Raw genomic sequence first — 27,955 nt, forward strand, 5'->3', positions numbered from 1 at the left:
GAACATTGCTGGGGGAACATTGCTAGGGAAACATTGCTAGGGGAACATTGCTGGGGGAACATTGCTGGGGGAACATTGCTGGGGGAACATTGCTGGAGGAACATTGCTAGGGGAACATTGCTGGGGGAACATTGCTGGGGAAACATTACTAGGGGAACATTGCTGGGGGAACATTGCTAGGGGAACATTGCTAGGGGAACATTGCTGGGGGAACATTGCTGGGGGAACATTGCTAGGGGAACATTGCTGGGGGAACATTGCTGGAGGAACATTGCTGGGGGAACATTGCTGGGGGAACATTGCTGGAGGAACATTGCTGGGGGAACATTGCTGGGAGAACATTGCTGGGGGAACATTGCTGGGGGAACATTGCTAGGGGGACATTGCTGGGAGAATATTGCTAGGGGAACATTGCTGGGGGAACATTGCTGGGGGAACATTGCTGGGGGAACATTGCTGGAGGAACATTGCTAGGGAAACATTGCTGGGGGAACATTGCTGGGGGAACATTGCTAGAGGGACATTGCTAGGGGAATATTGCTGGGAGAATATTGCTGGGGGAACATTGCTGGGGGAACATTGCTGGGGGAACATTGCTGGAGGAACATTGCTGGGGGAACATTGCTGGAGGAACATTGCTGGAGGAACATTGCTGGGGGAACATTGCTAGGGGAACATTGCTAGGGAAACATTGCTAGGGGAACATTGCTGGAAGAACATTGCTAGGGGAACATTGCTAGGGGAATATTGCTGGGAGAACATTGCTAGGAGAACATTGCTAGGGGAATATTGCTGGGAGAACATTGCTGGGGGAACATTGCTAGGAGAACATTGCTAGGAGAACATTGCTAGGAGAACATTGCTGGAGGAACATTGCTGGGAGAACATTGCTGGGGGAACATTGCTGGGAGAACATTGCTGGGAGAACATTGCTGGGGGAACATTGCTGGGGGAACATTGCTGGGAGAACATTGCTGGGAGAACATTGCTAGGGGAACATTGCTAGGGGAATATTGCTGGGAGAACATTGCTAGGAGAACATTGCTGGGAGAACATTGCTGGGGGAACATTGCTGGGAGAACATTGCTGGGGGAACATTGCTGGGAGAACATTGCTGGGGGAACATTGCTGGGAGAACATTGCTGGGAGAACATTGCTGGGGGAACATTGCTGGGGGAACATTGCTGGGAGAACATTGCTAGGAGAACATTGCTGGGAGAACATTGCTAGGGGAACATTGCTAGGGGAATATTGCTGGGAGAACATTGCTGGGGGAACATTGCTGGGAGAACATTGCTAGGAGAACATTGCTGGAGGAACATTGCTAGGAGAACATTGCTGGGAGAACATTGCTGGGAGAACATTGCTGGAGGAACATTGCTGGAGGAACATTGCTAGGAGAACATTGCTGGGAGAACATTGCTGGGAGAACATTGCTAGGAGAACATTGCTGAGGGAACATTGCTGGGAGAACATTGCTGGAGGAACATTGCTGGAGGAACATTGCTGGGGGAACATTGCTGGAGTTCTTTCCTTAACTGATTCTTTCTAGAAGTATTTGCACTTCAGGCTCTGCCTCACCTGAGTGTCTCGTCTGAACATTGCTGGGGGAACATTGCTGGGGGAACATTGCTGGGGAACATTGCTAGGGGAATATTGCTAGGAGAACATTGCTGGGGGAACATTGCTAGGAGAACATTGCTAGGAGAACATTGCTGGGAGAACATTGCTAGGAGAACATTGCTGGGAGAACATTGCTAGGAGAACATTGCTGGAGGAACATTGCTAGGAGAACATTGCTGGGAGAATATTGCTGGGAGAACATTGCTAGGAGAACATTGCTGGGAGAACATTGCTGGGAGAACATTGCTGGAGGAACATTGCTAGGAGAACATTGCTGGGAGAACATTGCTGGGAGAACATTGCTAGGAGAACATTGCTGGGAGAACATTGATGGGAGAACATTGCTGGGAGAACATTGCTGGAGGAACATTGCTGGAGGAACATTGCTGGGAGAACATTGCTGGAGTTCTTTCCTTAACTGATTCTTTCTAGAAGTATTTGCACTTCAGGCTCTGCCTCACCTGAGTGTCTCGTCTGAAGGTATCTTCTCTGTACCTCCTCAGGTATGTTCCTGCTTTGTTTTAACTAAATTATATGCTGATCTTCTATTTATAAGCTCCTCCCCTCTTGCAAGCCTCACGACATTGCATTTTTTAGTGCATTTGGTATAAACTCACTACAATCCATTTACCATGGTTTCCGATGGATCTAGTTCACATCCGTGTATTTTGAGGCAGTGTGCTATTTGGAAAGGCTGAGGCTGGTTTCATATATATATACACACGACTTAAATGCGATTTACACTGCATCCAATTTGCATAACATGTGAGTGTGACCGGCTTTCAATGGAGCCGATCCACAGTCTGGGGAAGCTGCAGTGCGAATTTGAAAAAGGTCCTGTATGTTTTTGGGTCTGGTTCAGATGCAAATTAGGGGAAAAATTCTCACCTGAACCGGTAAAGACAAGCGCACAGGACACCGAACTAAAAACTGCAGCCGGACCTGTGTGAACCCAGCCTCAGACTTTTTTTTTTCCCGCAGCAGATATCGTTTTACGCGTAATAGACTTCAATGGACCCGCAAGTAGGGATGAGCTTCGAGTTTGACTCAAACATTGCCTGTTCAGCAAACAGTGAACAATTTGGGGTGTTTTCGCGGCCAATTCGAAAAGCCAGAACACCCTGTACAAGTCTATGGGAGAAATCTAAAGTGCTAATGTTTAATATGCTAATATGTGCCCTTTTTGGGATACACCACTGATAACACTGAACCTTGGGGTACACCACAAATAAAACTGATCCTTGTGGCACATCACTAATAACACTGAACCTTGGAGTGCACCACTGATAACACCAATATTTGGGGTACACCACTGATAACACTGAACCTTGGGTTACACCACAAATTACACCGGTTCCGAGACTCGGGAACAGGCGGATCCCTACCCCAGACCAGGCAGGTCCATTAGGGGGTAACCAACAGAAGCATGTTGCAGGATGTCGAGCACCCCATGACCGGGAACCCTTGCGGGGCTACCCCGGTCCTGAAAAACTACACCGGACCACACGGGCCTCACAAACTCCTCTCTCTAACATGTGACCTCAACATCTTAAGTACCCCCTCCCAGATTCCTCAGCGAGGCCCGGCACACCCACTGATTGGTTCTGAGAAGGCTGATACCCAAAACGTCCAACCAGGCCTGGTTCCAGCCTGTCATGTGCACCTCACTGTACATATGACCAGGCAGAACTTCTAACAGAGCCCAGCCAAACTGATGTTAAAGTTACACCAACGTAATTAACCCTCAGAACCCCACTACTGTTCTGAGGCAAAAAAATAAATTTACACATGAATGACACTTTGTCCAAAATGTCATCCGCTACACAACCAAAAACATAAATGTATTTTATTGGGATTTTATGTGATAGACCAACACAAAGTGTCACATAATTGTGAAGTGGAAGGAAAATGATAAATGGTTTTCAAAGTGTTCTTCCACATATTTGTTGTGTCCCCCACATGGCTTCTCACAAACAATGTAAATGGGACTTCTGATGGGTTTCTTTCAACAATGACTGTCTTATTGCCACTCTTCCATGAAGGGCAGATTTGTGGAGTGACGACTAAGGCCGCGTACACACGGACGGACTGTCTGTCGGATTGTCTGACGGACTTAGTTGGCCAGACAGTCCTCCCGTGTTTGGCACTAGCGGCAGGGGTTGTAATTGACGATAGATCTACATGAGGAGACATTGTTTTTTCAAAAACTCTTGTACTGTCTTTATTTACTTTAACACTTTTTTGGTGAATGGGTAGGGGTACCCCCTACTCATTCACATAAAGGGGGAGGCATGATCTGGGGGTCCCTCTTGTTAAAGGGGGCTTACAGATTCTGATAAGTCCCCCCCCACCCACAGATCCCCACAACCACAGCCCAGGGCTGTCAGGAAGAGATCCTTATTCCAATCAACATGGGGACAAGGTGTGTTGAGGGTGGGGGGGGGCAGAGCCCTCCCTGCCTCAAAGCATCCCCCTCATATTGAGGGTATATGGCCTGGTATAGTTGAGGAGAGGGGCCACTCGCTCCTTGGGGTACACCACTGATAACACTGATCCTTGTGGCACAGCACTAATAACACTAAACCTTGGGGTACACCACTGATAACACCAATATTTGGGGTACACCACTGTTAACACTGACCCTCTTGGGGTACACCACTGATAACACTGAACCTTGGAGTACCCCACTAATAAAACCGAACCTTGGGGTACACCACAAATAACACTGAACTTTAGGATACACCAGAAATAACACTGATCCTTGTGGCACACCACTAATAACGCTGATCTTTGGGGTACACCACTGATAACACTGAACCTTGGGGTACACCACAAATAACACTGAACCTTGGGGTGCGCCACTGATAACGCTGATCTTTGGGGTACACCACTGATAACACTGATCTTTGGGGTACACCACTAATAACACTAAACCTTGGGGTACCCCACTAATAACACTGAATCTTGGGGTACACCACAAATAACACTGAACCTTGGGGTACACCACTGATAACACTGATCTTTGGGGTACACCACTGATAACACTGATCTTTGGGGTACACCACTGATAACACTGAACATTGGGGTTCACCAGTGATAACACCAATCTTTGGGGTACACCACTGATAACACTGAACCTTGGGGTTCACCACTGATAACACTAATCTTTGGGGCACACCACTGATAACACCGATCTTTGGGGTACACCACTGATAACACCGATCTTTTGGGTACACCGCTGAGAACACTAATCTTTGGGGTACACAACAAATAACACTGAACCTTGGGGTACCCCACTGATAACTCTGAACTTTGGGGTACCCCACTGATAACACTGAACTTTGGAGTACCCCACTGATAACACTGAGTTGGGAAGTTGGGAACTAGTAAAGTGACAGATCGCCATCCATATTTTCCGGCACAACTTTGATCTTTCGAACAACATCCAAACGCTTTTATTGGAAAATATCACCTCACAGCAATGAAGTGCAATATTTTGGGATCACCCTACAGCTATATTCACACTTCGGCATTTTGAATCGCGGGCAGATTTGCCGCGATTCTTCCTGCGATTTAAAAGCGCCGATGTGTGAATGACAAATCGCGGTTTGCCGCTATAAATCGCGCTGCAGTTGAGGCAACCGGCATCGCGTTGAGGCACTTTTGCCCACAAAAAACTTCAGGAGATACTTTTGGGCGACATGCTTCACGCGAGCCGGGTTACTGCGATTTATCTCACGGCAATTGCGGCAGGTATCATTCAGATGAATGGACTCTAAAATGTGAGTCCTGCAATTTGTTATTTGCACGTCGGCACTTTCAAACTGCGGAAAGAATCGCCGGAAATCTTCAAAACTCTGAAGTATGACTCTAGTCTAAAGCAGGACCCTTTTCATGTGGCTGAGCAGTTTACATCATTTTTCAGAAATCGCGTTTGGATAACGGTGTTTTGTTTTCCTGCTTTAGGGGGTCAGCTTTAGGGGGTCAGCCTTCCTCTAGGACAGGATTTCCCAACTCACATTCCTGATTTTCCTTCATTTACAGGAGTGTTGGGTTACTGCACTCTATGTAGATAAGACAGGGGTGGGGGGGTTACTGAGGGGCCGTGGTGTAAGGAAGGGAAGGAATTTTTCTTTATATGTATGGAGGAAAAGCTACGTACTTTATGTTTTAAGCTCTTGTGATAGATTTCCTTATCTTATAAGGTTTTTTTGAATATCTATTTATATTTATAATGGTTTATATTTGTATATACAGTGGGGACGGAAAGTATTCAGACCCCCTTTTTTTTTCACTCTTTGTTATATTGCAGCCATTTGCTAAAATCATTTAAGTAATTTTTTTTTCCCTCATTAATGTACACACAGCACCCCATACTGACAGAAAAACACAGAATTGTTGACATTTTTGCAGATTTATTAAAAAAGAAAAACTGAAATATCACATGGTCCTCAGTATTCAGACCCTTTGCTGTGACACTCATATATATATAACTCAGGTGCCGTCCATTTCTTCTGATCATCCTTGAGATGGTTCTACACCTTCGAGTCCAGCTGTGTTTGATTATAGTGATTGGACTTGATTAGGAAAGCCACACACCTGTCTCTATAAGACCTTCCAGCTCACAGTGCATGTCAGAGCAAATGAGAATCATGGAGGTCAAAGGAACTGCCTGAAGAGCTCAGAGACAGAATTGTGGCAAGTAAGGATGAGCCGAACACCCCCCGGCTCGTTTCGTACCAGAACCTGCGAACAGACCTAAACTTCCTGTGAACTTTAGAACCCTAGTAAAGTCTATGGGACTCGAACTTTCAAAATCCAAAATGCTAATTTTAAAGGGTAATATGCAAGTTACTGTCCTAAAAAGTGTTTGGGGACCCGGGTCCTGCCCCAGGGGACATGGATCAATCCAAAAAAAAGTTTTAAAAACTTCTGTTTTTTCAGGAGCAGTGATTTTAATAATGATTGAAGTGAAACAATAAAAATGTAATATTTCTTTAAATTTCATACCTGGGGGGTGTCTATAGTATGCCTGTGAAGGGGTGCATGTTCCCCGTGCTTAGAACTGTCCCTGCACTAAGTGTCATTTTGCAAGGAAAAAAAGTATTTTAACCACTTTCAGACCGGACCATTTTGCTGGTAAATGACCAGAGGTCTTTTTACACTTTGGCACTGCGCTGCTTTAACTGGTAATTGCGCGGTCATGCAATGTTGTACCCAAACAAAATTTGCGTCCTTTTCTTCCCACAAATAGAACTTTCTTTTGATGGTATTTGATTGCCTCTGCGATTTTTATTTTTTGCGATATAAACGTAAAAAGACCGCAAATTTTGAAAAAAAATGATATTTTCTACTTTTTGTTATTAGAAAAATCCAATAAACTCAATTTTAGTCATACATTTAGGCCAAAATGTATTCAGCCACATGTCTTTGGTAAAAAAAAAGTCAATAATTGTATATTTATTGGTTTGCGCAAAAGTTGTCACATCTACAAACTAAGGTACGTTTTCTGGAATTTACGCAGCTTTTAGTTTACGACTGCCTATCTCATTTCTTGAGGTGCTAAAATGGCAGGGCAGTACAAAACCCCCCAAATGACCCCATTTTGGAAAGTAGACCCCCTAAGGAAATTGATAAGTGGCATGTTGAGCCCATTGAATATTTTATTTTTTTGCCTCAAGCGATTGAATAATGACAAAAAAAAAAATTTTTTTTTTTTTTTACACAAAGTTGTCACTAAATGATATATTGCTCACACATGCTATGGGCGTATGTGAAATGACACCCCAAAATAAATTCTGCTGCTTCTCCTGAGTACGGGGATACCACATATGTGGGACTTTTTGGGAGCCTAGCCGCGTACGGGGCCCCGAAAACCAAGCACCGCCTTCAGGCTTTCTAAGGGCGTTACAGTTTTGAAGGCCATAAAATGCCAAGATGGCACAAACCCCCCCCCCAAATGACCCCATTTTGGAAAGTAGACACCCCTAAACTTAGGGGTACACTAGTGAGACTAGGTAATAAATGGCTAGGTAATAAATGAAACTATAAAAAAATAACTAACCAACCAGCGTCACCTGTAACAGTTATATGGTGATCACTGGTGAAAGGGTTAACTAGGGGGCAATCAGGGGGCTTTATGCGGTAGTATATGGGGGTCCCTGGCGCTATAAAAAGCTGCGGCGAACCTAAATACCTACCTGCCTAACTAGCGTCACCTGTGACACTAAGGCCGCGTACACACGCGCGGACTGTTCGCCCAACTTTGTCCGTCCAACAGTTTCGGCAAACAGTCCGCTCAAACTTAGCATGGACGGACATGGCCACACACGACGGACGAACAGTTTGCTGAAACCGTGCGCGATGACGTGAACGGCACGTACGACGGGACGAAAAATACGACGTCCTATACACTGCATTATAGCTTTCGGCGTGAAAATCCTTTCTGAGCATGCGCGCAACTTTGTTTGACGAACAAGCCTACACACGAGCGGGCTGTTCGCTGAAACAAGGTTTCAGCGGACAGTTTTTCGGAAATTCCGAAAAACCTTGTCCGTCCAACTGTCCGCTGAAACTGTCCGCTGAAAGCCCACACACGAGCGGACTGTCCGCCCAAACACTGTTCAGCGGACAAAGTTGGGCGAACAGTCCGCCCGTGTGTACGCGGCCTAATACAGCGATCAGAAAAACGATCGCTTATTAGGCTGGGTTCACACTGGAGCGATGCGGGAACGCCACGAATGCGCGGCGGGTTCCCGCATCGCATGCCTCCCGGCGGCAGTTCACACTGCCCTATGCGAACTGCTGGGAGTGTCAGTGAAATGTTACTGACACCCCCAGATCAGTTCGCATATCGCAGTGCGATCTGCAAACTCGGATCGCATGGTGTGAACACCCATGCGATCCGATTCTGCTGCGGGCCAAAAAAAGGGTCCCGTGCGAATTTGCGGCGGGTGCGGCGGGTGTGGCGGGTGCGCCGGGTGCGGCGAATGGCTGAACTCGAATCGCACAGAGATCGGATGTGATTTGCACTGCAGTGCGGTGCGAATCACATCCGTTCTCATAAACCGCTGCAATGTGAACCCAGCCTTAGTGACACTGGCGACGGGGGGTGATCACGGGGTTAAACCTTTATTGGGGGGGTTAGGGGGGTACCTTAGAACTAAAGGGGGCTAACCCTAACTGCCCTAACAGTTATTAGTCACAAATGACACCCGCCGGGGGATCAGGGGGTTAAACCTTTATTAGGTAATAAATGGCGGGTGCCCTGAAACTATAAAAAAATAACTAACCAACCAGCGTCACCTGTAACAGTTATATGGTGATCACAGGTGAAAGGATTAACTAGGGGGCAATCAGGGGGCTTTATGCGGTAGTATATGGGGGTCCCTGGCGCTATAAAAAGCTGCGGCGAACCTAAATACCTACCTGCCTAACTAGCGTCACCTGTGACACTAATACGGCGATCAGAAAAATGATCGCTTATTAGGCTGGGTTCACACTGGAGCGATGCGGAAACGCCGCGAATCCGCGGCGGGTTCCCGCATCGCATGCCTCCCGGCGGCAGTTCACACTGCCCTATGCGAACTGCTGGGAGTGTCAGTGAAATGTTACTGACACCCCCAGATCAGTTCGCATATCGCAGTGCGATCTGCAAACTCGGATCGCATGGTGTGAACACCCATGCGATCCAATTCTGCTGCGGGCCAAAAAAAGGGTCCCGTGCGAATTTGCGGCGGGTGCGGCGGGTGCGGCGAATGGCTGAACTCGAATCGCACAGAGATCGGATGTGATTTGCACTGCAGTGCGGTGCGAATCACATTCGTTCTCATAAACCGCTGCAATGTGAACCCAGCCTTAGTGACACTGGCGACGGGGGGTGATCAGGGGGTTAAACCTTTATTGGGGGGGTTAGGGGGGTACATTAGAACTAAAGGGGGCTAACTCTAACTGCCCTAACAGTTATTACAGTCACAAATGACACCAATGCAAAAAAAAAAAAACAAAAAAAAAAAAAATGACATTGGTGTCACTGTGACTGGGGGGCAGGGGTAATTGGGGGGGTGATCGGGGGGTAAAGGGGGGGTGTGAGTGTGCCTGGCATGTTCTACTGTGTGTGTAGAGTGTTGGTGCAACTCACCGATCCGCTCTCCTCCGTGTCGGAACGAAAAATACCGACACGGAGGAGAGAATACATCACTTCCTCTCCTGTGTTTACATTACAGGAGAGGAAGTGATGTCACGGGGGATTTCTATTCGTCGGGAGCGATCGCGAGGGGGTGGCCATGAATGAATGGCCGCCCCCTCGTCCCGGATCGCTCCCGGACGAAAACCGACCGCCGCAGGCACCGGGCGGGGGCCCGATCGTGCCCCCGACCCGCGGGAGGCAAGGGACGTACATGTAAGCCCTTATGCCTGCCCGTGCCATTCTGCCGACGTACATCGGCGTGCGGCGGTCGGCAACTGGTTAAAATCAGTTTGAATTGTCGGCTCCCGTAATACAGAGAACACTCAATGAGTGTTCTCTGTATTAGAGGAGCATCTCCTTGGTCTTCGTTCCACTTGGGCACAAGTCCAGGAGGCTTTGCTTCATGCTAATGATAGGTACAGACTCCATGCTGACCGCAGACACCTGCTTGCGCCTTCCTACTAGGTTGGGGACAGGGTCTGGCTGTCATCTTGCAATATCTGACTTTGTGTTCCTTCACTGAAGTTTGCACCTCGGTTTATTGGGCCTTTACGTATTCTAGATAACCCAGTGGCTTAGACCTTCCTTCTAATATGCACATTTCGAATGTCTTTCATGTCTCCTTATTAAAACCTTTGGTCTACAACCATTTTACCACCTCAGTGCCTCGTCCTCACCCTGTACAGGTTGGGAACCATGAGGAGTATGAAGTACAGTCCATTGTTGACTCCCGTAGGTTCCATGGGCGCATACAGTACATGGTGCATTAGAAAGGGTACAGTCCGGAGGAATGCTCTTGAGTCACATCTTCGAGCATACATGCCCCTATCCTTCTCCGTGATTTCCATAGAAGTTTTCCCCTCAAGCCTGGTGGTCCTCCGAGGGGGAGGGGTCATTCAGGAGGGGTTACTGTCAGAGCTGGGATCAGCCCTTCTCTGAGCTGGCCACTCAGCTGTTGTTGATATGCTGCTCAGCTGTTGTACTCTCTCCACAGTTACTCAGCTATTGTTGATATCCTGCTCGTCAGTCCTGCCTACTTAAGCAGTCCAGTCCAGAGGAGCTCTGCCTTCGCCTTGGTCAACATCACAAGAAACATCTCCTGCATTCCTGTTTAAAGACTGGCTTTGCTGACATCCCTTCTGGCTCTGGATTCTGCTTGCTGTTCCACTACTTTGATCCCTGACTTCTGGCTTGGCTGACTATCCATTCTGGTTACTGAACTTTAGCTATGTTTTGACTACGTTTGTTCTTTTTACTTTTATTATTAAACAAGTGTGATTTAACTGTACTTCTGTCTCGGTCTGATTTAATGGTTTCTGACACTCACCCTGAATCACACTGCTGCCTTATACACACAATGCTTCAGCTCTTTGCTCCCCTCCCCCCGGATCACACTGCTGCCTTATACACATAATGCTCCGGCTCTCTGCCTCCCCCCCCCCCGATCACACTGCGGCCTTATTCACACAATGCTCCGGCTCTCTGCCCCCTCCCTCACAGATCACACTACTGCCTTATTCACACAATGCTCTGGTTCTTTTCCCCCTCCCCCTGGATCACACTGCTGACTTATACACACAATGGTCCGCTTCTCTGCCTCCCTCCCTAGGGTTGCCACCTTTTCTTCGAGTCAAACCCGAACACTTTTGTGGTGCACAGCAATTTTTAGTATAAACTATACATATATTTTACTACTAAATAACATTTCTGATAATATGAAGTTAATAACAAGAGCCCCCCTTTACATCAGAGTCCACAGAGTTCCCCTTTTACATCTGAACTTGCAGAGTTCCCTTTCACTGTAATGGGGGGGGGGGGGGGGCTCTGCAGACTCTGATGTAAGGGAGACCTCTGGGGCTTCTAACATAAGGGATGCACTGGGAACCCTGATTTAAGGGCGAACACTTAGAACTCCGATGTACAAAGAGGACTCTAATGTAAGGGGAAACACTACGGCCAATGGTGTATAGGGGAACTCTGATGTAAGGGTGCTCTGAGAACCCTGATTTGCCTTACTGTACTTACTCAGAGGCAAGAGAGAGAAGGGGGGGGAGACTTCAGTCACAGACAGGGATGGATGGATGGTGAGCCCACTCACCCCTTGGCAGTCAGCACCAGATGGATCTGAGGCTACTGGACTTCAAATTTCCGGCTCCCACTTTCCTTTTCTGAGGCACAGCGCCAGGGATTGGAGTGTGGGGCAGACACAGAGGGGTAGGGGTGGGGGGGAAGAGGTGCAGATCGAGCCCTCTCTCCTCTCCCATCTGTATGTGTTTGGGGGGAGGGGGTTTGTTAGTGCTGGCTTTAGGGACTGTGAAAGAGTGTAAGAGACACTCTCAGCTGAGACAACCACTGCCAGCAATCCTGCTGGAAAGCCATAGTCCAGTCTAAATAATGTGTCCGGGTTTCAGACAGTCTGAAACCTGGACACATGAACCCAAACCCAAACTGTCCAGGTGAATCCTGGACAGGTGGCAACCCTACCCCTCCCCCTGGATCACACTGCTGACTTATACACACAATGGTCCAGGTCTCTGCCCCCCTACCCTTGGATCACACTGCTGCCTTAAACACACAATAGTCTGGCTCTCTGCTCCCCTCCCCCTGGATCACACTGCTGCATTATACACATAATGCTCCTGCTCTCTGCCCCCCACCCCCTGGATCACACTGCTGCTTTATACACACAATGCTCTGTCTCTCTGCCTCGTCCCCCTGGATCACACTTCTGCCTTATACTCCTCATTGGATCTCACCTACTTATCCAGCCATGTGCTTAAAGTGGTTCTAAACCCTTACAAACCACTTTGACCTACAGGTAAGCCTAGATTAAGGCTTACCTGTAGGTCCAAGAAATATCTCCTAAACCTACACGGTTTAGGAGATTAGGTTCGGTTCGCACCAGATCTTTCGAACGGACCCCAAATTCGTACGAACTTTAGAACCCCATTGAAGTCTATGGGACTCTAAAGTTCGAAATGAAAAGTGCTAATTTTAACGGCTAATATGCAAGATACTGTCCTAAAAAGGGTTCGGGGACCTGGCTCCTGCCCCAGGGGACATGGGTCAATGCCTAAAATGTTTTTAAAAATGGCCGTTTTGGCGGGAGCACTGATTTTAATGACAATTAAAGTGAAAAAAAAAGTGAAATATTCCTTTAAATATGGTGCCTGGGGGGTGTCTGTAGTATGCCTGTGAAGTTCCACGTGTTTTCCGTGTTTAGAACAGTCCCTGCACAAAATGACATTTAACGGAAATAACATAATTTAAAACTGCTTGCGGTTTTAATGTTATATCTGGTTCCTGCAATATGGTTGAAAATCATTGAGAAAAATGGCATGGGTAGCCCTCCCTGCCCATTACCAGCCCCTTTGGGTCTTGTACGCATATTAAGGGGAACCCCGTACCCATATTAAAAAAAAAGAAATGCGTGTGGCCCCCAGGCCCTATATACTCAGAACAGCAGTATACAGGCGGTGCAAACAAGACAGGGACTGTGTAGGTTTGTTGTGTTAAGTAGAATCTGTTTGTAATTTTCAACTGGTACATTTTTAAAGTGTAGCTCCAGTCAAAAAAACTATTTTTAAGCTTTTTGGAAAACATAGGGAAGGGTTATCACCCCTGTATAATTTTTTTTGTCGTACAACTTTTTTCATCTCACTTGCTGTTGTCTCCTTCCGTTTGCAAGTAGGAGATGTTTGTAAATTGGATGTTTGAAAGTAGGGGCCTGCCCTATATGCTCTGCAGAAATGGCGGAACAAGGTGTTGGTTTTGCCACAACATTGTAAGCCCTCAAAGTGACTCTTGGTGGGTGCTGGAGTGCCCTGCTGTGAACGATTATATCAAGAATTGTAATTACATGCCATTGTTGAACAGTGGTAGAAAAATTGACCTTTGGTGGTTGTGGTGCTGGTGCCACAACACTATAAGTCCTCACAGTTACTCTGGGTGGCCACAGGAAGGGGCCCTCCTGTGAAATATTATATCAAGAATTGTAAATTACATGTCCCTGTTAAACAGGGGCAGAAAAATTGGGCCTTAGGCACTGGTGCTGGTGCCACGACACTGCAACCTCTCCCATATACTCTAGTTTTATTGCAGCAATTAGCCCTGCTGCAAAGCATTGCATCAAAAATTGTACCTAAACGCCCCTGTTAAACAGGGGCAGAAAAATTGGGCTGATGGCATCACCCAGAACCAGAAATGTTCTTCCAACATATCAGCGGAGGAGGAAGAGGATAGACAATCAACATAACAGGACAGTCACTCAGCATCAGCATAGGCAGTCTTGAAGGGATGTGATATTTCAAAAAAAATTATTCCGTTACATCAGCTTCAGGTGCTTGGTAGCTGTGGGTGATCCAAGACTGATTCATCTTGATGAAGGTCAGTCGATCAACTGATTCGGTGGACAGGCGCACCCTGTGATCGATAACAAAGCCACCAGCAGCACTGAAGGCGCGTTCCGAAAGAACGCTGGATGCAGGACAGGCCAGTAGTTCAATTGCATACTGTGCAAGCTCTGGCCAGTGATCCATCCTCAAGACCCAGTAAGCCAGAGGATTTTCGGTGGGAAAGGTGTCCAAGTCTGACCTTGCCCCTAGGTATTCCTGCACCATGTAAATCAGACGCTGGCGATGGTTGCTGGAACCGATCATACCTTGGGGCTGCGGGCTAAAAAATTGTCTGAAAGCATCAGTCAGGCGGCCACCTTCTCCACCGCTCCTTCTGACCGATGCCTCAGCAACATGTTGTCCAGGACCAGGAGTTTGTAACCTCCCAGTCTCTGGGAAAGCGTTGCACAGACCTTTCTGCAAGGCCTCCCGGAGATGTCTCATCCTCTGCTCCCTCTGCAATGGCAAGATAAGGTCGGCAACCTTACCCTTGTACCGTGGATCAAGGAGAGTGGCCAGCCAGTAATGGTCCCTCTCCTTGATCCAAAGAATACGAGGATCCTTCTGCGGGCTTTGCAGGATCAGGGAGGCCATGCAGCGTAGGTTAGATGAGGCATTCGGTCCGGAGTCCTCTGGGTCACTAAGGACAACATGATCCGCAGCCACCTCCTCCCAGCCACGTACAAGTCCACGTGTTTCTTGGGACTGTAAATCATCCCTACAAGACTGCTGCTGCTGATGCTGAGTGCCAGACTCCACCTCCATGCTGACACAATCATCCTCATCCTCCTCTTCCTCCTCCTCCTCCTCTTCCTGTGTGATGGGTGGCACAGCAGGAACACTGTCTGGATAAAGGGGGCCTTAAGAGGCAAGGAAGTCCTCCTCTTCCTGCCTCTGTTCTGCCTCAAGTGCCCTGTCCATTATTCCACTCAGCGTATGTCCAAGAGGTGGACAAGAGGTACAGTGTCACTGATGCATGCACTGTCACTGCTCACCATCCTTGTGGCCTCCTCAAACGGTGACAGGACAGTGCATGCATCCCTGATCATGCCCCACTGGCGTGGTGAGAAAAAACCGAGCTCCCCTGACCCTGTCCTGGTGCTGTAGTTGCACAGGTACTCATTGATGGCCCTCTGCTGCGTGTGCAGCTGCTGCAGCATGGCCAACGTTGAGTTCCACCTGGTGGGCATGTCACATATAAGGTGGTTCTTGGGCAGGTTCAACTCCTTTTGGAGCTCAGCCAGCCGAGCACAGGCATTAAATGATCGGCGGAAATGCACACAGACTTTCCTGGCCTGCTTCAGGACATCCTGTAAGCCAGAGTACCTGCCCAAGAACCGCTGCACCACCAGGTTAAGGACTTGAGCTACACAGGGCACATGGGTCAGTTGTCCATGTCAGAGGGCGGAGAGGAGGTTGGTGCCATTGTCGCAAACCACCATTCCTGGCTTAAGCTGGCGTGGCGTCAACCACCTCTCGGCCTGCCCCTGCAGAGCTGACAAAACATCCGCCCCAGTGTGGCTCCTGTCCCCCAAACAAACCAGCGCAAGCACGGCATGGCATCGTTTTGCCTGCGTACTTGCATAGCCCCTGAAACGCCTACGGAGCACCGCTGGTTCTGAGGACAGAGCACTGGAAGAGGCCATGGAGGAAGAAGAAGAGGAGGGGGTGGAGGAGAGAGGTGTGTCACAACCAATAGTAGCATTTTGGAGGCATGGTGGCGGAACAACCTCCAACACTACTGCACCTTGTCCTGCATCCTTCCCAGCTGCCAGAAGAGTGACCCAATGGGCCGTGAAAGACAGGTAACGTCCCTGTCCATGCCTGCTGGACCATGAGTCAGCGGTAATATGCACCTTACCGCTGACCGCCCTGTCCAGCGAGGCAAGGACATTGCCTTCCACATGCCGGTAGAGAGCCGGAATCGCCTTCTGTGAGAAAAAGTGGCGTTTGGGGACCAGCCACTGAGGAACCGCACATTGTACAAACTCACGGAAGGGGGCCGAGTCTACCAACTGAAAAGGCAGCAGTTGAAGTGCTAGCAATTTAGCCAAGCTAGCATTCAACCGCTGGGCATGTGGATGGCTGGGAGTGAACTTCTTTCGCCGGTCCAGCAGCTGGGGCAGGGACATTTGCCTGCTATAATCGGACGTGGGTGTACTGCTAGCAGAGTGCCCGGAAGCACTTGGCTGTGACACACCTAATTCTACACCTTCATTCCTCTCAGAGCAGGTTTCAGAGAGGACTGAAGGTCTAGTGGGGTTGGACATCCCAGCTGATGAGGAGCAAGGAGAGGTCTGCTTTGTTCTTTGGTGTGGGTCTTTGAGGTACGCTTGCCAACGAGCTGCATGGCAGGTCAACATATGTCTGGTCAAGCATGTGGTGCCCAAGCGGCTGATGTTTTGGCCACGCGAGATACGCTTGAGACATATGTTGCAAATAGCAGCGGTTTGATCTGATGCACTCGTCTCAAAAAAGGCCCACACCAAAGAACTTTTAGAATAACGCGCAGAGGCAGCGCCCTGCACAGGCGGAGCTCTGCGATGTGATTCAGTCGGTGTTCTGCCCTTAAGCTGGCCCCCGGAGGGCATCCTGCCTCGTTGGACATGTGCCTCCTCCTCCTCCTCCTCCTCGTCTCTCCTACCAGGCACCCACGTGGAGTCAGTGCCCTCATCATCCCCTCCCTCTTCATCGCTGTAGCAAACCTGGCAATATGCTGCAGCTTGTGGAACATGACTGCCAGATTATATGTAAAAAGTTTGCAACAGTGGCAAGAAGAAAATTGGGACTTTATATGAAGCATAGCTAAATCTTAGCTATGCTTCATATAAAGTCCCAATTTTCTTCTTGCCACTGTTGCAAACTTTTTACATATAACAGGGATGGAGGTAGAGGAATCTACCCATTCGCTACCTCATATAAAGTCCCACAAATCCCGTCCTCCCCCTTTTTCCGTCATGACTGCCAGATTGCTGTCCTTCTTGAGCATCCCCTCTCTCTGCATTCACGCTACTGCCTTTCTCTAGCTGAGTCATCATCAGAGCCTACAAAACACTGGGCATCCTCCTGGAGCATGTACCCAACACTGTGCTCAAAGAGTTCAGGAGACTCCTCAGGAGGACGTGGTGGGTCTAGGGAAGGAGTCACTGATGATGACATTGAGATGAGGGAAGACGATGCATTGGCAGCTGCTTTGCTAGTACCCTGAGACTGGGTGAGAGAGGATGAGGAGGATGAAGAGGACTTGGTCATCCACTCTACCAAGTCGTTGGCATGTTGCGGTTCAACATGTCCAGCTGCCGAAAAGAAGGACAAGCGTGTCCCATGGCCACGTGCTGATGACAATGCACCGTGTCCACGACCAGCACTGTTGTCTCTAGACACAGAGCCTGCTTGCCCTCTTTTATCGGCTCGCGCCTGTCTGCCTCTCCTTGCCGGCCTTCCAGACATGGTAATGGCCTGAAGGGAGTTGGGTAAAACAGCAGTTGGGTAGTGTATATTGTGCTGGAGGCACACAACACTCACTAACTCCTGCAGATGCCTTTATTATAGAACACCAGAGATAAAGGGGTATACTGTAATGGAGTCACACAACACCCACTAAGCCCTGCAGATGGCTCTATTAGAGAACAGCAATAAAGGGTAGATACAGGTGTATATTGTGCTGGAGGCACACAACACCCACTAACTCTTGCAGATGCCTTTATTATAGAACACCAGAGATAAAGGGGTATACTGTACTGGAGGCACACAACACCCACTAAGCCCTGCAAATGGCTCTATTAGAGAACAGCAATAAAGGGTAGATACAGGTGTATATTGTGCTGGAGGCACACAACACCCACTAACTCCTGCAGATGCCTTTATTATAGAACACCAGAGATAAAGGGGTATATACAGATGTATACTGTGCTGTGCTGGAGGCACACACAACTTCCAATAACTCCTGCAGATGGCAAGTGGGCTCAAATAGAGAAGAGCTATGTAGGTGGATATAGCGGTGTGTACTGGGTACAGAGCACGCAGACAGCATGCACAAGCTCCTAACACTACTGACTGCAAGCTCTATTATAAAAGATAGATCACTAGCTATATAGGTGAGGTGAATATAGCGGTGTATACTGCAGTCAGGGCACGCAGACAACAACCACTACAGAAGATCGGTGTATACTGTGTTGAAGGTACACACAACACCCACTAACTGCTTCAGACGCCAACACACTACACAAGGCCACCGTGCTGGCGACCTTATATAGTGTGGGGCGTGTACTACACAGCCTGAGCTATGATTGGCCACAGGCATCCTGCCTGTGGCCAATCATGGCTCTCCTCGCTCCTGGCGCTGTGATTGGCCAAGCATGCGGGGTCACAGTGCATGCTTGGCCAATCATGAGCCAGCAATGCACTGCGATGACGCAGTGCATTGTGGGCCGTGAGCGCCACACGAATTTGGAGCGAACGGCCCATAACGTTCGGAATTCGCCGAACGGGCGAACAGCCGATATTCGAGCCGAACGTATGTTCGACTCGAACACGAAGCCCATCCCTATAGGAGATATTTGCCCGAAGAGCGGCGCGCAGGCGCACTGAGCGCGGCATTCTCAACGACGAAGCTGACGCGCGTGTCGGCTCCCGTGCGCATGCGCGGGAGTGACATCATTGCGGCTTCGCCGAATGACAGCGACGGAGCTTCAATACCCCCACCAAGAAGATGGATGCTCAGGACTACAGGGGACAGCGGTGACTTCGCTGGGTCCTGTGTCAGGTAAGTGACACATAATGGACTACTTTGCGATGCATAGTAGTCCATTATGCTTTGTCTTTGCAGGGAATGAAAGAGGAAGTTATCTCATCAGGGTTTACTTCCTCTTTAAGCTCGATGCTCCCTCCCATATTCTGACCAGCGCTGCCATTAGAAGGCCCCTTCTTCACCCCCCACTCTCTGCACTACTCGCGGTGCCTCCCTCTGAGTTAACAGGAGCTGGAACTACAGAGGAGGCATCCAGTAACAATGCATGCTGACAGTCCATAGAGAACAACATTAGAAACAACACTTGGATGGTATACATCCGCCACATTGTTGATTTGCGGCAGAATCCCTGAGGACCACCAAAATGTTCTTGTGGACCATCAGTGGTTCAAGGACTACTGGTTGGGGGATCTCTGGTCTAGAGCGTATGTTGAGTTCAGGGGGATTATGCCATGTTCCTTCAACCAGTAAGGTTGGAGAATTGGGCATGACCACCAGATGTGTAAGCCCTTGTACACACAGTCGAACATTCCGACAACCGAATCCGTCGGATAAATTCCGACGGATTTAGTCCAGAAGCGGTCCGGAAGTGGTGTCACATACACACGGTCGGACTAAGTTGTCTGAATTTCCGGTTGCCAAGAACCCAGTGACGTAAGCCGCGTATGATGGGACTAGAAAACGGAAGTTCAGCACTACGTCCGGCACCCTTTGGGCTCCTTCTGCTGATCTTGTGTTTATCGCGTGTTAGTAGAAGTTTGGCTAGAGACTATTCACGCTTTTCAGATTTGTGTTTCAGATCCTTACTGCTCTTCAGTTTGTGCTTGTCGGTGCGTATCTGCTTATCAGTGCGTGTAGTTAGTTAGCATTTGTTGGTCATTGTGGACTATATCTTGGTATAGTACGCTTTGATTTTCATTGCTTATTGTCCGCTCGTTTTTGGTTTTCAGGTCGTTCTTTCAGGCCTTGCTGTTTATCGGTGCCTTTTGTTGTCCGTTCTGACCAACCAACCATTTTCAAGCCATGTTTCGTGTACGTACTCGTCGTAGAGTTTGTGCTGGGCAGGGGCTTGGTGTTGGGTTTTTAGCTTTGACACAAGCTCGGTCCATGAACAGGGCGAGGAGGAGTTTGTGGATAAAGAATTGGTTGCGCCAGCGTGACCAGTTCTCGCACATGCCTTTGCTTCGTGAGGTCCGGGAGAATAATCCTGATGGTTTCAGGAATTATCTCCGGATGATGGACCACATTTTTCACCATCTGCTGGCTTTGCTGTCCCCTTATATCAGCAGGCAGGATACCTGCACGCGGCAAGCCATCACTCCGGAGCAGAGGCTCATCGCCACATTGCGCTACTTGGCGCAAGGGAGAAGTCTTCAGGGCCTCAAGTTCTTCACAGGCATCTACCCCAGGCTCTGGGAATCATTATTCCAGAGACCTGCTCTGCCATCATTCAAGTCCTGCAGAAGGACTATATGAAGGTAAGTTTTCTCCTTTAACATCACATTCTATGTATTTAATGTTTGCTAATGTGTTGTATTTCTTTCCTTATTCCCTAATTATCATGATTGCAATATGCTCTAATTGATATGCTGTGCCCCTTTGTCCTCATGCATGCTGGAAGCTTTTCAAGTTCCTTTTTTGTCCTTCATGCATATTTGCCTTCACTAACTTCCCCAGCATGCTCTTCTGGGGCCATAAACCTATAGCCTAGTCACTTATCAATGTATTTGGTCAGCTCCATAGTATTGCTTTCCCCTAAACACCCCCTAAAATGTGTACAAATGTTATGTATGTGCTTAAATATATGCAGAGTGCCAAAATTATTTTTTTTTGGTTTGGCCAAACTCATTAGGAACCCCCCTCCCCCCAACTGCTAGGTCAGCTGATAGCAATCCTCTATCTGCTGACTTTGCCAAACCCAATACACACTATACCTACCTTTTTCTGCTCAGATTTATGGATGTAGTGCAAGGGCCTGCCTCAATACTTTCAAATGCTACAGTTTAAAGTTTTTTTTTTTTGCTCCTATTATTTTCTTGATAGGTAATAGCAGAATGTAAAAATGTGCTTCCATTTGTTCCTTTTTTTTGTATTATGACACTTCTTACCTGTCTGATGGGCTGCCAATAGTGTAAGTAAGGAGGGGTTGGCCAAAGTATCACACATTATTTATGCATTCAGCTCTCAATGAAGTGGAGAGGGTTACCTGTCCAAAACACCCCCCCTCATTTTTTGCAATGGATCACCACCAGATGATGGAGGGGGGGGGGGGGTGTGGTGTGGTGAATCTGATAAGGGGACCTTATATTTTAGGCTTTAAATACTAATTTCACAAAATGTTATACTGATATTGTCCAAAAACGTTTGTGTCTAATCTGCTTGCAATGTTGATGTGCAAAATTTGTAATTTTTTTCTTGTTTCACTCCACAGTTTCCTTCAACGCCACAGGAATGGCAGACTGTGGCCTCCCACTTTGCCAGCCGTTGGGACTTTCCCAATTGTGGAGGTGCAATTGATGGAAACACGTCCGCATCATCCCACCCTCCAACTCAGGGTCCTACTATTATAATTACAAGGGGTATAATAATATTGTGATGTTGGCGGTGGTGTCAGGGACCTATGACTTCCTGTATGTGGACATGGGGAAAAATGGCCGTATGTCGGATGGTGGAGTGTTCGCGCAGACGGAATTCTACTGGTATCTCCAGAGTGGCAGTCTGGGCTTGCCACCTCCAGAGGAGAATGTAGAAGGACTGCGTTCGTTTTAGTTGCGGATGAGGAGTTTGCTCTGGCAAACCATCTGATGCAGCTTTTCCCGATGAGGACCCTCACCCCGGATCAGAGGATCTTTAATGTGCGGCTGGCCAGAGCCAGAAGAGTCATGGAGAACACTTTCGGGATAATGGCCAGCCGGTTCCGCCTATTTTTGACGCCAATACACATGGCGGAATATAAACGAAATCACATTGTGCTTGCCTGCTGCGTTCTGCACAATTTTTTTTAAAAAACATTCAGCAAACTATGTGGCCTCAGTTGGCCCAGATGCAGATTTGCCGGAAAATGTCAACCTCACGGCCCTTAAAGCTGCTCGTCCTGGCTTTCCCCCCCAAAGCGCCCGCGAGGTCAGAAACCAATATATGGAGTACTTTATGGGTAGGGGGGGGCCATTGATATGCCAGACGATGTCTGAGAGGCATTTTTTAAATACATTTTTCTTTATAACTGCAATAATCTTTGTTTTCATTTACTGCTTGGCTTTGTTGCTGTTTTTTTGGGCCTTTTTCTACAACACTGCAAACCCAATTTCAGAGCGAGATGAGGTGACAGTCTCTTCTTCAGATAATCTTATTATGTTGTGGGTCTGCTACACACACACCTTGTTTTTGTTGATAATGTATGTAGTGCATAACTGACAAAAATATTGCTAATTTTCAGCACCATGGCAGAAATATGTGAGGTCATGAAAATGGCGTGATTGGGGAAATTTAAATATCACTGTGGGTGTTATTTACTAAAGGCAAATCCACTATGCACTACAAGTGCTGCAAAAGTGCATCTGAAACTGCAATTGGAGTGCAAAGTGGATTTGCCTTTAGTAAATAACACCCATTGTCACCGAAAACAACAACTTTACTACAAATGCGGCTTTTGCACATTGAAAAAGGAAGCCACACATTGTTAATAATTTAACTTTTTACTCAAAGCACATTCACATGTGCGTTTAGAAAAGGGTTTTACAACAAACCAACATATTTGGTGTATATAACATTATTTTGGGTAACATTTTTATAACTTGGAGTTTTTGTGTAAACAGGCATGTATCAAAGCGTAAAATACAGAACACAGGAACTTACAAAGTTCAACTTTGAAAAGTGAAGACAATATCAGACATGAGTATGTACAAACTGTGCTGCTATTGCCTTCATCGGATGGGGTGTCACCCCTGGAAAAGCCAAATTTGGAAGATACACACAAATTGAGAATCATAAAGTGGCCAGTTTCCTCCTGATGATCCTTGCCTAATGTCAACATGTGCTATCTCCCATCATGGGGTATTAATGTACATGTTTTAGGGGTGCAACCCCTTCATCTCAGCCACTTTATTAGCAAGGAGGGGGTTGCACCCACAAAACACGTATATATTGATCCCCCATGATGGGAGATAGCACATGTTGACACACTGTGTGCATCTTCCAATTTTGGCTTTTGAAGTGTTTTTGAAAATGTAAAAATGATGCTAGCTAGTATGGGGTGTTTCGATCTGTGAACAGAGTGAGGAGCTGATGCACCGATCGTGCAAACGAAGGTACATTTTTTAACTTGGTACATCACTAGCCTATACTGCTTCTACTGCTTCTATACAGGCCTATGTTGGGACAAGATTAGGAGAGTTTAGCATGACATTATTATTAGGGTATGTATGTCTTGTGTTGTGTCTTGCAGACAAGATGGATCCCTTCCAGAAATCGCATTTTATGGGGCTATTCATTTATCTGCTCAGGGAGCTGCCCTGTCTGTGGAAGATGAACAACCCCTTTTATAATGACCTAAGAAGAAAGAGGAAGGCAGCCCTAGAGAAACTGCTTGGTTTGGTGAAGATCATGGTCCCCGCGGCAGACATGACCTATGTGAAGGCCAAAATTGGTGCCCTGAGGAGTACATATATCAGGGAGCACAAGAAGTACCAGAATTCCCTGAGATCAGGAGATCCAGATGCCATTTATGTCCCCAGGATGTTGCACTACGAGAGGTTGCATTTTCTCGCAGACCAGAGGGAACCCGCGCCACCACTCTACAGTCTTCCTTCAAGGCTTCGTTCACCCCCAGCTGAGGCTTCCAACGTCCAACCTGGGCCTTCCAGGCAGCAACATGTGGTGGGGCCCAGCTTGAGACAGGTATAGCATTGTTCAACATATTTCTTGTCGTACATTTAATGATGTTAACTAGATGTTATCATTGATCAGTAAGTTGTGATTTAACAAAGGGGGTTATATATCAATAGACAGTAGTGACCAAAAATGATTGGGACAAGAATGAAAAATGCTGGGCTCAGAATGATAGTCTGTTCTATTTGGTAACATTCAATTTGCAACAGTCATGAGCACAAAATGGTGTGATTGATGAGCAAAAAACTAAAACTATGTCCCATTTTCATACACAGGAAGACCTCAGCCGGGAGGAGGCTGTGACAAGGGGCAGCCGGGAGGTCGACCATTGCCCTCCTCCTCCTGCCACAACTACAGGAGCCGAGCCACAGCCTGGAAGGAAGCCTGGAGGGAAGTGCCTAAGGAAGACCAGAGAGAGATGGCCTGGGTTCAGTCTGGTCTGCCAGAAGATGCAGCCTCTTGTAGGACCACAACCTGGGGACATAGATGGCATCTGCTCTTCCTGATCTCTTGGACTTCTGGACCAGACTGCTCTCCCTGAGATATGTACTCTTCAGGCCACCAATTTTGCATTTTCGAATTAGTTCATGTCTGCCCTGCGCTGCCTACCTGTTTATTTGCTTGACACCTAAATAAAGGTTTTTTTTTTTGATTAAAGAAATGCTTGCCTATGTGTTTTACTTCAAAAAGGACAGTTTATTTGTGAGTAGGCAGGTACATTTCAAATAGTGATGGCCGAACGGTTCGCCCGGCGGTCGTTTCGCGGCGAATTTCCGACTTTCGCCGTCCGCGGGTTCGAACGCCTTTTTCCGTCGTTCGCCCCGGCGGACTTACGTGTTTAATGTATACAAGAACTTTAACCTTTCGTGACACGTTTATCATGTGTTACAGGACAACCAATTGAGACATGACAGCTCATGGACACTTGGACATTCCCCCTAACCTATAAATACACCCGATTCGGTGGCCATTTTACATTCTTTCTTCTGTCACTGTAGGGAAAGGATCCTGTGTGGAGTAGGGACAGAGAAAACGCTAGCTATTTGGTACACAAAAGTTCTTTTCAGGACTGGTATAGGTGTTAGGTCAGCAGCCTGAGTTTCTTTTGTCAGTTTAGATAAAGGGACAGAGCGCTGTATGCTGCTATTTTAGGGACAGCTCAGCCAGATTAGTCTTTCTTCATCATCATCATCATCATCATCATTAGCTGTTACTATCAGGTCCACAAAAGAGCTGTTCCAGCTAATCGTTCCAGCCTACTCTTTTTTGCCAATTTGTATAGGGACAGGCAGGAAGCAGTGTGTCAGGCAGTGAGGATAATTTTAAAGACTTGCTGTTACTATTAGTTCCACAAAGGTTCTTTTCAGGACTGGTATCAGTGGTACGGTAATAGGCTTGTACACGTATAATATTCTTTCTTCCAAATATAGAAAGAATATTATACTTGACTGCTGCCCTTCTGCTGCAGTCTGCTAATCATTCACAACTCACTTGTTCCACAAAGCTCTTTATCAGGACTGGTAACTTGGTCTGTCTAGGGTGCTACGGTACATAGGCTTGGGTGCGGTACAGTCTGCTGTTCTGTAAGGACCGCTATCGGTCCACAATAGATAGGGTTGCCGTGCACTACTGCTGACCGCTGCCCTATACTGCAGCAGTCCTTCAGCGGTATAGGGACTGACGCACAGTCTGCTAAACACTAATACACAACCTGCTTGGTCCACAAAAGTTCTTATAAGGACTGGTAACTTGGTATAGGGTGCTACGGTACATAGGCCTGAGTGCGTTACAGTCTGCTGTTCTGTAAGGACCGCTATCGGTCCACAATACATAGGGTTGACGTGCACTACTGCTGACCGCTGCCCTATACTGCAGCAGTCCTTCAGCGGTATAGGGACTGACGCACAGTCTGCTAAACACTAACACACAACCTGCTTGGTCCACAAAAGTTCTTATAAGGACTGGTAACTTGGTATAGGGTGCTACGGTACATAGGCCTGAGTGCAGTACAGTCTGCTGTTCTGTAAGGACTGCTATCGGTCCACAATACATAGGGTTGCCGTGCACTACTGCTGACCGCTGCCCTATACTGCAGCAGTCCTTCAGCGGTATAGGGACTGACGCACAGTCTGCTAAACACTAATACACAACCTGCTTGGTCCACAAAAGTTCTTATAAGGACTGGTAACTTGGTATAGGGTGCTACGGTACATAGGCCTGAGTGCGTTACAGTCTGCTGTTCTGTAAGGACCGCTATCGGTCCACAATACATAGGGTTGACGTGCACTACTGCTGACCGCTGCCCTATACTGCAGCAGTCCTTCAGCGGTATAGGGACTGACGCACAGTCTGCTAAACACTAACACACAACCTGCTTGGTCCACAAAAGTTCTTATAAGGACTGGTAACTTGGTATAGGGTGCTACGGTACATAGGCCTGAGTGCAGTACAGTCTGCTGTTCTGTAAGGACTGCTATCGGTCCACAATACATAGGGTTGCCGTGCACTACTGCTGACCGCTGCCCTATACTGCAGCAGTCCTTCAGCGGTATAGGGACTGACGCACAGTCTGCTAAACACTAATACACAACCTGCTTGGTCCACAAAAGTTCTTATAAGGACTGGTAACTTGGTATAGGGTGCTACGGTACATAGGCCTGAGTGCAGTACAGTCTGCTGTTCTGTAAGGACCGCTATCGGTCCACAATACATAGGGTTGCCGTGCACTACTGCTGACCGCTGCCCTATACTGCAGCAGTCCTTCATTGGTATAGGGACTGACGTACAGTCTGCTAATCACTAACACACAACCTGCTTGGTCCACAAAAGTTCTTATAAGGACTGGTAACTTGGTATAGGGTGCTACGGTACATAGGCCTGAGTGCAGTACAGTCTGCTGTTCTGTAAGGACCGCTATCGGTCCACAATACATAGGGTTGCCGTGCACTACTGCTGACCGCTGCCCTATACTGCAGCAGTCCTTCATTGGTATAGGGACTGACGTACAGTCTGCTAATCACTAACACACAACCTGCTTGGTCCACAAAAGTTTTTATAAGGACTGGTAACTTGGTATAGGGTGCTACGGTACATAGGCCTGAGTGCAGTACAGTCTGCTGTTCTGTAAGGACCGCTATCGGTCCACAATACATAGGGTTGACGTGCACTACTGCTGACCGCTGCCCTATACTGCAGCAGTCCTTCAGCGGTATAGGGACTAAGAGTTTTGTCACAGGGTGATTTAAAAAATGACAGGCAGAGGAAGAGGCAGGCCCTTCCGCAGGGGTGGTAGGGGTAGGGCAGGAGCAACAGCCTTGAGCCAAAGTGGGAAGTTGCAGAAGGTGCGTTCAATTACTTTAAAGGACGCACCAGACTTGGTTGAGTGGCTCACTCAGCCTTATTCTTCTGCACCCTCCTCATCCTCTCGATCTGCACCCTCTTCTTCACTCTCTGCTATGTGCACCCCCAAAGACACTACCACCAACAACACCACCACCACCACATACCTTCCGCTTGAGTGCAAATGGGGGCCTTCATGCTCCAGTGTTTTAATAGGGACCCCCGTATAAAAAGCATGAGGGTCAAGGACCAGTACTGGGTGGCAACGTACTTAGATCCCCGGTACAAACACAAAATGGCGGAAATGTTACCGCCGTCGCAGAGGGCTGTCAGAATGCAGCACTTCCAGGCCTTGCTTCGAGAAATGCTGCATTCTGCTTTTGCGTGCGCTGGCAGAGGAGCAATTCCCACTCCCAGAGAAGGATTTGCGGGTACCAATCCAACAGCGCCTGCAAGAAGAGGCCGGTTTGAAGATGTGTTGGTGACTTCGGATATGAGGTCATTCTTTCAGCCGACCCATCGACAGGTGTCATCCGGATCCAGCATCAGGGAACGCCTAGACCGTCAGGTGTCCGACTACATTGGGTTAACGGCCGATGTGGACGCTCTGAGGAGTGATGAACCCCTAGACTACTGGGTGGGCAGGCTTGACCTCTGGCCAGAGCTTGCCCAATTTGCAATCGAACTGTTGGCTTGCCCCTCATCCAGTGTCCTGTCCGAAAGGACATTCAGCGCAGCAGGGGGGATTGTGACCGATAAGCGTACTCGCCTAGC

General features: G+C 47.9%; 1 protein-coding gene across 1 annotated transcript in view; it reads left to right on the top strand.

Moving 5' to 3' along the window:
• Nucleotides 1-567: 567 nt before the first annotated feature.
• The window catches only part of LOC143961701 (asialoglycoprotein receptor 1-like), a 105,691-nt gene continuing 78,303 nt past the window's right edge, over nucleotides 568-27,955 (top strand). The window contains exon 1 of the mRNA XM_077471020.1: nucleotides 568-2,125. The gene's annotated coding sequence lies outside the window, so the exon portion shown is untranslated. The remainder of the gene's footprint in view (nucleotides 2,126-27,955) is intronic.

Source organism: Lithobates pipiens, unplaced genomic scaffold (assembly GCF_037356315.1).
Source record: "Lithobates pipiens isolate NorthernLeopardFrog02 unplaced genomic scaffold, aLitPip1_a1.2 Scaffold_8, whole genome shotgun sequence".
Lineage (NCBI taxonomy): Eukaryota > Metazoa > Chordata > Amphibia > Anura > Ranidae > Lithobates > Lithobates pipiens.